The sequence below is a fragment of the Haemaphysalis longicornis genome, unplaced genomic scaffold (genome assembly GCF_048455015.1).
Source record: "Haemaphysalis longicornis isolate Haplotype H1 unplaced genomic scaffold, Haemaphysalis longicornis Haplotype H1 scaffold_6, whole genome shotgun sequence".
NCBI lineage: Eukaryota > Metazoa > Arthropoda > Arachnida > Ixodida > Ixodidae > Haemaphysalis > Haemaphysalis longicornis.
Genome location: NW_027526407.1, coordinates 18,955,787 through 18,969,095, shown reverse-complemented (window position 1 = coordinate 18,969,095; position 13,309 = coordinate 18,955,787). Strand labels below are relative to the sequence as shown.

The 13,309-nt window shown below is 46.0% G+C and overlaps 1 protein-coding gene across 6 annotated transcripts in view; it reads right to left on the bottom strand.

Moving 5' to 3' along the window:
- The window catches only part of LOC144142276 (TNF receptor-associated factor 3-like), a 45,619-nt gene that overhangs the window by 30,416 nt on the left and 1,894 nt on the right, over positions 1–13,309 (bottom strand). For 3 of the 6 annotated variants that reach the window (XM_077673649.1, XM_077673652.1, XM_077673648.1), the window contains exon 2: positions 8,675–8,725. The exons of the other annotated variants lie outside the window; for them this stretch is intronic. The gene's annotated coding sequence lies outside the window, so the exon portion shown is untranslated. The remainder of the gene's footprint in view (positions 1–8,674; positions 8,726–13,309) is intronic. 6 annotated transcript variants of the gene reach the window in all.

Genomic DNA, 13,309 nt, shown 5'->3' with positions numbered 1-13,309 from the left:
TCGCCGGTGCGCTCGCTTATTAACTTCTGGCAGGACAGCGGTGCTGGAGTCAGCACAAGCATCGCCTGCTCCTGCATTTTTCAATGGCAAACTCATCAGCCCCGGGCAGTCAACTGAGCCCTTTCCTACTATTCCTGCTACTCTCCGCCAATTTATAGCCTTACCTGTGCTCTAGTCACGTGACCGGTTACTCTTGGGGTAACGCGTGGTGGAAAGCGGTAACGTAGGCAAAACATGCTAAGCCGTGGTGCTTAGTTTTTCTATCGCTGGCCAGAGCACCGCTACTTCGGCGGTCTCAAGAATAGCTTGCCTTGGAAACCAGGCCCAAGCCGCTCTCGCATTGAGATACAATCGGGTATCCCGCTTAAACTTGCGGCCTTACCTTACTACGAGTGGTCGAAATAGGCATCCGAGTCACCCCAACTGTAAAGCGGGCGATGCATTTGGCATTGAAGAAATACAGGAAGCGATGGTGCAGGCGATGGATCGTGAAGTGGGACGCTTCATTACGTCGAAGGAAGAAACCACCACAAACAGCCATTTGCAACACCATTGATCAGATTGGATCAGCAAAATTAGTTTCCGGAGTGCCGTTACAGAAACATGTTGCGAATTAAGAGTAAAACAAATACACTGTGCAGCATGCTGCGCTAAAATAAATTCAAGCAATTTCAAGATAAAATTTCAAGATTCACGGGATAAATCATTCAAACGGAACTTAACATCGCAAGCTCTGCGTGAGCACGGCTACGACCGTTGATTTACAGGGCCGTTACGGCCATTAGCAGCTGTTTCTGTTAACGCCCGTTAAGAGGGCCAGCAAAAAAGGGATTTGAGACACTTAACCTCGGATCGAGAGCTGGCTTGGATTACTTGTAACCTTCTTCCCTAAAAACAGAGGTCAGTATCATTCTGACTTTTAAATGACAGAACAACATGTACAAGAGAGAAAAAAACGCATGCAAAAATGTAATGAACGTCACTCATTCGGCAGCGTGGGTGTGTGGGAAATAAGCAAAGCGAATAACAAACAAGTTAGAAGCATGCACTCCCCACGTAAACTATTAAAAAATGTTCTAACTAGACTACCCAAATAACTATAGTGTGGCAGTGATACAGTCGTTTTTAGCTGGACGAAAGGCTAGGAGAACTGGATGAACAAGATAAATATACTGTGTGCAAATGAAGCAGAACCCAGGTAAGCCGAAGTGGGAGACAATAAACCCTGACATGAGTCGATGGCACATAATAGTAATAAGATATAGAGCATTGCTACGGAACAGCTCGCCTTAGTGACACCGCAGCATTGAAGCGGAATACGCGTGTAAGGTTAGTGGCGAAACTTGGGACGGCAGTGGGTGCACCGCCCGGCGTAAACTGAAGAAGTTAGCTGCTGCGCCTGTGTGCCTTCTCGGCCAGTTTACGTACTGTAATTACAGCCTTCTAACAGTGCGTAGCTCATCTCAGTGTCATGAGTGAAAGTGAAGGCGCTCGCTTTCAATGTTAAGATTCTACACAACACCAGCACTGACTGGAAATAAATGAGACCTCTGAAGAGCAACTTATGCCGATTTTAAGTTGATGAAGGCTTGTTTGCCGTCATGTAACCAACCTTCTGGCAGAGTAAACAATGCGAAAAATTTATATTAGCAAACAAGAGGGTTATGAATCTTTTAAGACGAATCAAACAATAAAAGTCAAACACTAAGCACCGTCAAACACTAAAAACACCATCAAACACCGTCACCAAAGAATAAACACCGTCACTGTCAATAAACACCGTCACTAAACACCATCAAACACCGTCCAACACCGTCAAACACTAAAAGTTGGAGTCGTCTTTGTTAATACGCATGGTATCAAAGTGGCCGCTGCTGTAAAGAGACAAGAAAAAATTAAACCCAGTTCCACCCACTCGGAAATCTTCTGAAACAGCGGAGCAGCTGTGGTTCACTTGAGTTGGCTCGAACGTCAACGGGCACTCGCCCGAAAACGGCGACACCATCACCGCGCTAATTCTGCAGTACACGCTAAGAACTAAAAAACGTCAGCGGCAGGAGGCTACCTCTAATCTCCCTCTCCTAGTGGGAGGAAGATGAACTACCTCGGCGAGAACAGTGATTTCTTTGTTGGTGCGTGCGGGAACCGGTGGAACCTCCTGGGAACCACCGGAAACGCCAACGAGGCGTTTCCGATGCCCACCAATAGGAGCAGCCGACTGGCTTGGGTACATAAAGTCACTTAAACTAGGAAAGTGCTGACATCAGAGGTCAACGAGCGGACACCATTGGGGTTGTTGTTGCCAGAAGCGCTCCAGTGCTGGGGCGCTTTGCATAGTCGTCTGTTTCGCATACAAATCACCGCTCCCACGTGTGAACTTTTCTACCGCTGGTGTATTACCCTTTTTGTGAGATGATGTAAGAAGTACGTGTAATGTTTGAACCAAATAAACAGTCAATAAAACGGTATCTGTTTTGTTTCACGGTAACTATTTTACGCCAAGGGCAAGTAACAGGTTTTCCCGTACGCCGTAAAGTCATCACTACTTCCTGCGGCTTAGAGAGCTCTGTCCTAATGGGTCCTCGAGGGCTTAAAATTGCACGCACAATTTAGGAGAACATCCTGCTTATACCAAGATTCTTGTTTTTAGCGAATGGTGCCAGATCCCACCACTTTTCTTGCGACAGTTTTAAAACATGCACTGGTGTATAGAAGGCATGCCAGCGAACATCTACTACACTGGATTTCATTCATAGTTTTCGGGCGCATATCAGCAAACATTTTCGTTATATGTATGCGCCAGTGGCGCACAGAAATTTCTTTCGGGTTTTAGGGCGAAGAGGGAGGTAACCAAAATGGGAAAACAGGAGAAGAGCAAATGTAACAATTTATATTTAAATCAAATTAAAAGTTATACACATGGTAAGAAGCCTCAGTTGGGCTCAATCCAAGGAAAATAAAAGCCCACAATAAAATAAATATGGAGATGCAGAGAAGAGGAAGAGGGCGGCACCTGCCGTTTCCATCCGCGTACGGAGGGTATGCACATCGGCCTACGAATTCACAGCCCCTTTCATCATGCTGTCCTTGAAGTCTGCAGTAGTGATATTTAAAAACAGCAAAATAAAGAAGTATGCACCCCGCAACATCGTGCGTCTGCGTTATTTTTTGGCATATCCTGGAAGGTTAACAACAAAAATGACAGAGGTCGAATAAGTATATAAACACAACAAAAATAGGCGCAAAGGTATTTACAGCGTCTTGAACGAAACTGGTGGAAGCTGGGTAATCGATTCTGTAAACGTAATATTTTCTCCTTTGAACAATTCAACAGGTCCCGTTTTTTCAGCAACATTCATCTGGGTCCAACGCGACGTAAATACAAAAGAAACAATTGTAACGCCCTCTGTAAAGCCCTCGCGAAGTCTTGTATCTCTTGTGGGGATAAATTTGTCCCGCCTGACCCTGTGTATCCATATCGCTCGTCGCTTTGTATCTCCCTTGCCGCTTGGATGTGAAAAAATGCCTTTCCAGCCTAGCTTCTGCAGATAAAAGCACAGCATCCTGACATTCTGTTCTCCATCGTTGCGTTGTAGCGCGTATGTAATAAATCAACCCGCACGAAAGCGAAGATGCAAGCCTATTTCTGCACGATCCCAGCCGCCACTCACGGGGCAAACCGAGCAGCTGGAGCGAATGTGGCCCCCGCTTACCCCGCCACCGAAGCGGACCAATGAATAGCGAGAATTCGCGGTGGGCCGGCGGAGAGAAAAGAACGGCGGTACTTTCTAAGTTCCAGTGACTTGATGGGAACCTCCTCATAACCCCTCTAGACGTCCGACGTGCAGCAGACAGATGAAAAGCCTCTACCTACAAGAGCTCCACCGATAAAACAGGTAGGTTGGTGTGGCTATTGAACCCGGTTCTCAAAAAATGTAGCACACACGGGCGTCCCCCCTGTGCCAGCTCGAGGGCAATAAAAGTGAGATGGCGCAGGCCTGATGAGTATGTGAAGGGACAGAATGAATAAGCATGTGCAGCTTTCCCGCTCATGGCAGTCCGTTCAACAGCGATTAATCTGTACTTATTTAGCGTAATGTAAAGTTCTTTCGCGCTGCTAATATTGGGGGTGAAAACTTGCTTTGCGCACAGTTTCAAGTCTTGCACGTTTTGTGGCTAGGTTCTTGAGCCATGGAAACTATCCCATAGAAATGCATGGGTAGTAAAATTTGATCGCGAATTACATACAAACTATTCAGAATCCTTGTAAACTTCTTCTAGAGTTTCTATCTTCCCGTTGAAGTCTTGCTTTGTGCCAAATATCACTTTCCTGAAGTAGTTTTCCTAGGTTCCTGCGAGGTTAGAATTTTGAGCGGGAAAGCTGGATATGGTTGATTTGATGGATTGTAGGGTTTAACGCGCCGACGCAACGCAGGCGATCAGGCGCGCCGTAGTGGAGGGCTCCGGATTAATTTTGACCACCTGGGGATCTTTAACGTGCGCCGAAATCTCGAACACACGGGCGTTTTTGCTTTTCGGCTCCATCAGAACAGAATGAATAAGGACACATGATTACAGGTAATAAAAAGGTGACGCTAGAAATTGTCACCGATTTCTTAATTCGGTGCGCTGCTAGAAGATGTGGGAGTCTACAGGACACAGGTGCGGCTCTGATGTGCGGCTCTCGCCGATTAGAGTGGCAAGTGTGACTCATAGCCTTGAACGAATCAACAACAGAAAGTCTTATAGTTGGACAGGCAAAACACGGTACAAGCACAAGGACATGTAACGTAAACGAGAGGTAACTTGATGAATACAAATGCAAGAAACAGTTCAAAATCAGACAAAATGATACAATCAGGAACGTTAACAAATAGATATTACGAAATAGAGCAGTTAACTAAAAGAAAACGAACGGTACGATGCATATGAGAGGCAGAGTCTCACAATATACACCGACCGGGCCGGATGATGCACCGCTGTCGGAGGCGATTGAGCTACCTGTGAAGCGTAGCTTCGTCGTAGGCCAGGTTGTCCGAGACGATCACGGTGATTCGAGGCCCGGGAGTACGTTGGAGTTCTCCAGGGCGCGGGTCGCCGATGGTGTGGTGTACAAACCGCAGAAGCCGTTGTCACATCACGACGTCCAAACGTGGATAATTTGCTTCGGCGTGGATTCTTTTTTTATAACTGCGCTGGCGCGGAGAGAGAGGGTACAACACACAACGCGTCAGCCGCCGTCGAGCGCACAACTTCCCTCTTTCTCCCTTCTGGAATCATCGGCGCGCCTTAGCACTGGCAAAGCTACGCTGGCCCCTTCGAAAGAACTCGAAGCATCGGGGAAAGCGGAGCTTTTATTTTGGTATTTTGTTGCCGGCGAGACAGCGAGTGGTCAGGGTTACCACCGCTTCGTCCGAGAAAGTTGCAGTGTTTTCTCTCGGCGAATAGAATCGAAACTGAATGAATCGGACGAGTGTAACAAGAATTAGGCGCTGTACACTAATATAGAAAAGCAATACGGTACTTTTGGACGTCGAATGCTCGAGTTTGTGACAATATTAGTAACAATTACAAAAGGTGGGACTAGGGTCGCATAGCGAGAATACGATTGGAGTACTGAACATTATTGATTCACAGTAACGGTTGGCATCGTCTGGTTAAGTTTGAGTAGGGTGGATTAGGGCAGTTAAGGTTATGAATTAGGCTGGGTTTCAAGGAATTAAACTTGGTGAATATTGCGATTACGGTGGACGTAAGTGAATAGCGAAGAAGAATGAGCGGTAAAATAGCGGGACTGCTGCGACTACAGGTGAACGTACGGGTATATAAATATACCCGTCACAGTTGTACTTTAGGTTTTCCCTTTTCAACACGTAGGCAGACTTATGTATCCCAAGAAACATTTTCCCGCTGGGAAACGAGGCGGCGACAGCCACCCGCGCTCTTCGCACGTTCTTTCCTAGCACTGACTGCTTGTACCGGTACGTGGAAAGCAAAAGTATAACGTTTCCCTGCATCTTCTCACATATTCCATTAAAATCCCTCAGGGATCAGCAGAAGAGACCTTCCTTAGAACGGGCTTCAAGGACGGAAGACAAGTTCACCCGTCGTGCTTCTTCGGTACAATTATGCTTATCACACTCTACATTCTTTAACAGGTATCCGCATCTTGCCACCATTTTTTTAAGGTGTAATGAAGAGCCATTTCAATGTTGTGTAAAGAAGAACGCTCCTCACCCGCACATGCCAACGTTTTTTTCTGACTATTTCTGCTCACACAAAGACATGTGCGCTTAAGAACGGACACCTATTTTGATTGTAATGAGCGAATTGCGAAATAGGCAGCACTTGACATAGTATATAATGACGCATCCCTAGTTACAATCAAGCTGTTCATTCTGTAATCGTAGTTTTTATTTTCTACTTTTAATCAATAAATGTTTAGGGAATCTCTTGGCATTTTTCTACCTAGAACTCCAGAGGTCCACCCCATCAAAGGGAAGCTAGAATTCTATAATGTGTCCCGAAGTGTCGCGCCGTCTTAAATGCAGCTCATGCGACGATGTATTTAAACAACAGAAGAGAGCCAATACCTCTATGGTGTACCTTGCAGGTTGGCGGCACACTTACAATGAGAAATAATGATTAGTTTCAACGTAATGTTAGACGCCCGTCATGATTATCTGATACGATGGTAAAATTACAAAAAAAATTGGCCGCGTATCTGCTCCTTTCGTTGCAAATGCCGACAAAAGACAGTAGATTTATCGACCTTTGCCACGTAAGTGCCTCCCTTCGCTTTCCTGCTCACCTCTCATGTTGTTCCTCTTACGTCGCGTTACTCCCAAGGTAAAGACGCCAAAGGTTTGCCTAAATCAATTTAAATTTACTGCGTTTCACTGCTACAGGCCGGGTGTCTCGATGCCAACGCTGCCGTACGGCGGAGACGCGCGTGAATCGAGGCGCCCTGTGCGTTACGAGCAGAACGTTGAGCCTATCTCGTGGAACCTTTCGTAACTGTTGGCGGTTGATTTCTAAAATGGCGCCAGGAGCTATAGTGGTGAGGGCGAGAGCATGCGACGGCGAGTGATTTTTTTTCTTGAGTTGATGAGGCATATAATTTTGCAAAAATCAAGCATGTAAAATTTTTTGTAAAGGAACACTGCAAATTCCACTTCTGTATTATTTGCTGTCTTATACTTGCGTAATGTCTTCGTCTTCTTGAACAATGTTGACAGCTTAGAACAGTACACCGGACTTACGCGGGTAGATTTACCTGTGGCTATATAATACTGTTGTGCAGGCCTTGTTTTATTTTGGCAGGGTAGCTGAATCCTGTCGCTGACAAAGCCTAGCCGGAGGCACGGCTGGTATGTTTATATCGGAGTGTATTGTCCCACGTGCAGCGTGTGGTTATTTTGTGTTGTGCGTGTGTGTTGAAGACTGGTAATAAAGAAGAAAAAAAAGTCACAGACAGGCAGACAGACCAAAATTTCTGGGTTTAAGTAGCACAAGAAAGACTACCATCTTTAAAAAATTCTGGCCCTTTCCTATGCTTTCGCGGTACCACTGTTGAAAAAAAATATTGAAATGATCGTCGTCGGAAAACATCTGTCTTTGTTAGCGAAACCTTGTACAAAATACACCTTCAGTCATTACGTATGTTCGGCTACTTATCTCACAAGCGTACGAAGTTTCGTGTGAAATATGGTCATTCTTGGTCAAAGATTGTCCGTTATACATCAAGCGGCCATGACTTCGAAGAATAAATTCATGTAACCACTTATCCTTTGTTTATTCATTGAAAAACGTTATTGGAGAAGTTAGGCAAACGAGCAGTGAAGAGCACCAAAGAAAGAATATTTTAAGGTATTTCACTTTTTGCACAACTCTTCCTGTAGTGGGCTGTTGGCTGACACGTTAATTCAAAACACACCCATCGTCGCTTTGATAACAGCAGATGTCAGACCACACGCGTTGTGTCAAATCCAATAGATTTACCACAGCCATCTGTACTGAATAGTTCAATTTAAACTCCGTCTAAAACAACGAGCTCGCGGAGGCATTTTCCGTATCCCTAGACTGGCTAGACGCCACACCGTTGCTGCCATAATTTCATGATCCGCCACAGGTACACGTAAGAGCAATCAAACGGTGTGACCCACAGAGACAGGCGCTATTTTCGGAAGTCCTGCCCACCTCTGTCACGTCCTTTGGTTGAAAATGTTAGCGCTCGGCAGTTGTGGATCATGAGATACCAACTAGCTCGGTCCCATACTTTTTAGACCATTACGTCGTAATCAAAATAATACTTCTGCCTTAGAGGGACGCAAAAAGAACGAAGTTTTTGTATGAGCTGTAAAAACAATTAGCGTATTGCATTCTAGTGTACTTTGAATTTGTATACCATTGCTTGTACCGCCAAAAAGTGGCGACGAACATGTCTGTTTAGGCCGTAAGGTATGAGAGAAGACAGTGCTATTTTGTCGAAGCGGCTGGTGTATGCACCATTCATGCCCTCAACACGCTGTTAGATATAAAAATGAGACAAGCCGCAGGAGTTTTCTTCGCACCCTCAACTGCACAGGGACTGCTGTGAGAGTACCGCTTTTCGTTTCCAATCTCCTCGCTAGAGCACGCCAGGGTTATATTAAACGAGTGAAGATTTCCTTACCAGCTGCGACGAAATTCCACCGCACCGTGCAAACGTCCTGAGATGCTGGTCCTAATGTGTCCATTTAGAAGATAAGCAAAGTAAACAAATATTATTATAGAGGCCATCAGCGCTTCCCTTTCCTTTGCATTTAACACATGATTGTCTTACTACAAAATGTACTGACATTTTGGGATCTTCATCGCTTACAGAAACGTTTATTTCTTTTTTGCCTTTGCTCTCACGCAGTTATTTTAACGCCGATTCTATTGTTGGGATCACTCGCTTGTTGCGTGAAAATACTGGTTGTTGATTACTCGAGCAAAACAGTAAGGGGACGTAAATTAAAATTATTGACAAGACACAGCTATAGGCATGCAGCTTTCCCGACAATTACCCGCCGTTCGGGTCCTTAAGAAGCAGTTGCATAGCAATTACACCTACCTATGTGGGATGAAATTTGTTACTTTACCTAGTGCAAGATACATGGACATGTGGTCCTTTTAGTTGACCGTGATAGGTTCCGTAACAATTTCGGCTACATTCTCGACCAACACCAAACCCATCCAACCGTAAAACAAATCTAGCATGACTAGAACGCCAAGAGGAGTATCATGCATGCGACGAGCGGTAAAGAGACATGCATAGCCTGCCTCCGTTGGCGAGACGCTTTATATTCATAAAGAGAACCTCCAGTGCAACCAGGCGCTCCGCAACGGCAGTAAAATACTGTAGGTATTCGTTGATGATAAGGCATTATTATCCCTGTGTCGGTGACAGTAGGGACATTTTTTCTGTTATCATTATCTTGGCATATAAGTACCTCCTTTCCAGTTTACAACGTGGGCCAACACACTTGATCAGCTTTTTGTATTACCTGTGTAATTGCTTTTACCAGAATCAATCACTCACACCGCCTAGGTATGCACGCTATTGACAAAAAAATGGGCCCGTAAATTGAGTACTTGCTTCGTCACCGTTTTCAAGATTCCACTAGGGGAACTTGCGCCATTTACATGCGTTTTTGACTTCGCAAAGGTACTATTTAGCTCTCTCGGTTCTTGCACTGAGCGTTGTGCCGCGAACCGCAGTGACCATTCCAAGCCTGAGAAGACCAGTTTGGTACACTCGCTTTACAATTTTCTTCGCTTCTCATCAATATCCAGACCGCTTTTCAGCAGCCAGAACTATCCGTGCCCTACCTATAGCCCTGTTGCGGCAAGAATAAAACCGTTTGCTACGGGGGCAAGAGCTGTGTATTTGAATCTACGTTGCCGAAGCAGCGGCAGCTTATACGACCGCCGTGGTCAATTGGTGCTAAGGCATTTTGCTTCAGAGCACGTGGTCGCTGCTTCAATTCTTGACAACGGCGGCCGCTTTTCTGATGTAGGCGAAAAGCAAGAAGGCCCGTGTGTTCGAAATTTCGGCCCGCGTTAAAGATCCATATAGACGGTCCAAACTTATCCGGAGCCCTCCACTACCGCGCGCCTCATCGCCTGAGTAGTGTCGGTGCGTTAGACCCCACAGTAAATCAAAAAGCACCTTATACGAGTGACAATTGTCGCATAACTTATGCAACAAAGGTATCTGTGCTTCGCATTGTTAGTGATGGTAGTCACGCCACTTCCCACTTCTACCGCTCCTGTCGTCGCGGTAGCTAGGGAAACAGTAATCTCTTCTTGGAAACGATTCTGCAGTACGCTTCGTGATTCGCAAGGTTATCAAGGGCGCTCAGGGCTTATCACAAATTATTTGGTTTGCAGGCCTGTTCTTTAATAAAGCAAATCGTGACCTGTGCGCTGTATAAAAGATTCCACAGAACGTGCACGCGCGTTCTTTGCGGCTCTCTTTTCTTGCTGGCACTCTGCAAAATATTTCGAAACAATTTAGGTACTTCCAGTATCGCTGCAATATTATACCTCAAACCAACATAACTTATAAAACCATCTGCTGCTCCGCCGGCAAACATTAGTACAATGTGCGTATACGGCACTACATACGAAAGCAATGAGTGATCGACATGAACAATGAGGAGGAGAGAGGGACACACGCTTCACTTCACAGCTTGCTTGCTTGCTGAAATCACGCTTTCTCCAACAGCACGAATCCCTACTGCCACACTCCAGTGGCCGCTGCGGCTCATTTCAACTGAAAGGGACGCTGCAACAGTTGTTTCAACTTTTTTTGAAATCTTGAATGTTGGCATAACGTAGTCAGCCAACAGATCTAGTACTTAGTGGCGAGTATTTCGCAAAGCATTTCGGCCACAAAATTACTACTCTATGCCCATCAGATGAATTAAAATATTCTAAAATATGTTTTCTGTTGTTCCGAGTCTTGGCGTTCTTCGACCGCAGGAATTATGGCATTACAGTGGTTTACATGTTATTGGCCGGCGTTCCTTCAATCGCAGCAATGAACCCTATCGATAGATACTTTAAAAAATTAAAGCCGTTCCAGTCAAAGTGAACGAGGTCGAATGTGCAGTGCAGTTTTTCATCATAATGAACTGTACCGCCGTTATTTGCTCATTGCTACCACCCCATGCATTTCAATTTTCCCGCCTTTGGGCGCCCCCTGCCTGAAACTGCGCCAGCGGGAGTTCTGTTCTTTTTGAGCGTGCTTTAATTTCGTATGCGGGAGCTGTTTTGCGTAATTTTTGCCTTGCGAGGCTTGAGTCTTTCTGCGTCACTTCGAATACGCCAGTGTGTTCTCCCGCGTCTGGAGCCTTTCTGGGTCATTTCGAACGCGACATTGTTTTCTTGCGCAGCCGCGTTTTTCACTTACGATCATAAAAACCAACACAACGATCATTCCTAACTAAACGAAGGCGGGCGCTGCCGGTAAATTACATATACTTTGCCTCGAATGTACCCATGATTTTCTTTGCACTAAAAAACGGGTAGATGTAAGACAAGCACCAGCGGTTCACGAGTTTCGAACCCTTATGACACATAAACCGCTTGGCTTTCGAAGCCTCTGGGTTCCGCCGCGACGACAGCCGCTACGACGGAACGCCGTGTGGCTCTGCATGGATACAGCGAGTAAGCGAGGACGACAAGGTGAGCCCGCAAAGTGCTCTGCACTCAAAAGAAACCCACAAAAGCAAAGCAGAAACGGTAGGCCGATCTACTGCGACGAGCAAATCACGCAGTGCCGCTCCGTGCTGGCGAAAACTATAGTTTTCTCAGTACTTCCAGACGCGAAGGAACGAGCGAAAGCGTTTATTGGAAGCGTTGAAGAGTCTGTGTAAAGAGGATACTTGTTTCTAGCCGCTACAGCCATATGTTTTCTGTTTGCAGTTATGACGCCCTTTCGCGGATGCTTGTTTACCGCGGTTGCGAAGCAGGGCTCCAAATCACGGCCCATGCGGGCTCGTAGTTTCCCGAAATTACTTGACAGGCCCATAACTGAAGTAGCTGTGACAGCTTCTTTGTGTCCCACCACTTCCCGCTTATCCACGCGCCCTTACGCACGCCTCCTAGCACTGCGCTCTGCTAATTACACCGCGTCCACGGTACGACGCATTTTTCAGGCCCTTTGGGCTTTCATAAAAGGAATAGGAATCAGGTGTCCAGATCTGAGGGTGTTGCAACTTCAAGCAACTGAAAGGTTTTTTTTTAATTCTTTGAGCCATTATTTCGACTTCAAGCAACTGAAAGGTTTTTTTTGTTGTTGTTGTTTCAGCCGCAATTTCCACTCACCGGGCGCTTCCGAATGTACCAGTGTATACATTCTGGGTTCTTTTCACCTGCATATTGGGCGACGGTATAACGTCTGTTTTTTTTACTCTCAGATAAGTCCTGTATTGTCATTGCAGTAACTATGGAGAGTGGCTCTTACAGTGGCCATGAAGACAAAGTAACCCTTTTTTTAATTTTAAAGAACTAGCCTCTGTTGAGTCGAACACAAACATTCCCGTAAGAACTAGCCTTTTTTAGACGAATCAAAATTTCAGAAACAATGTAAAACTTCCCAATTTTGCGATGCAGGGACGTAAAACCCGCAAGAGTGACACAGTTTGGCCCAGCACTCAACTAGAGTTTTCAGCGTGGTAACAACACGTTCGGCTTCAATAAATACGATCAAACAGAAGTAGAGGTCCCACTACAATAGCCAAGTTATGTACAGGCGGGGACGTAATATTCCGGACCACGCGAGCGCGTTGCAAAAGCCACCGATGTGCACTCTGGAGGCCTGGCGCCTGTTGTAGAGACCAGCGCGGCGCGCATGCGCGCCCTTTGCTCGCTGGCAAGCCGATGTACTCGCTTCCTGCAGCGTGTTGCGATGGTCACTGAAGCACCGCTGAGCGACGCCTTCGTAGCATTCCTTCCATCCCGATGATGCAATTGCCGCCTAATGTGAGTACTGCGCCGGCTTGGCCGCAAGTGCTCCTCGCGCCCTGATAAATACCCGTGGAGAGTGTTTTGTGTAGTATTTTTCTGTTTTATCGTTTATACACGCGGTGGCTAACGGCTTGCGAGTGGCGTCGCCTTATGAAGCGTGACAGAAGCACACTCACAGGGTGTCCCACTATCGACAACGAAATTCCAGCGAGATGAATAGCGAACCTTTATTCATCCTGTTTATTTCGCATACTACTTGACCACTGAACTTATCTTTCAGCTCGCTTTGCGCTGCCGATAAAGGACGCGA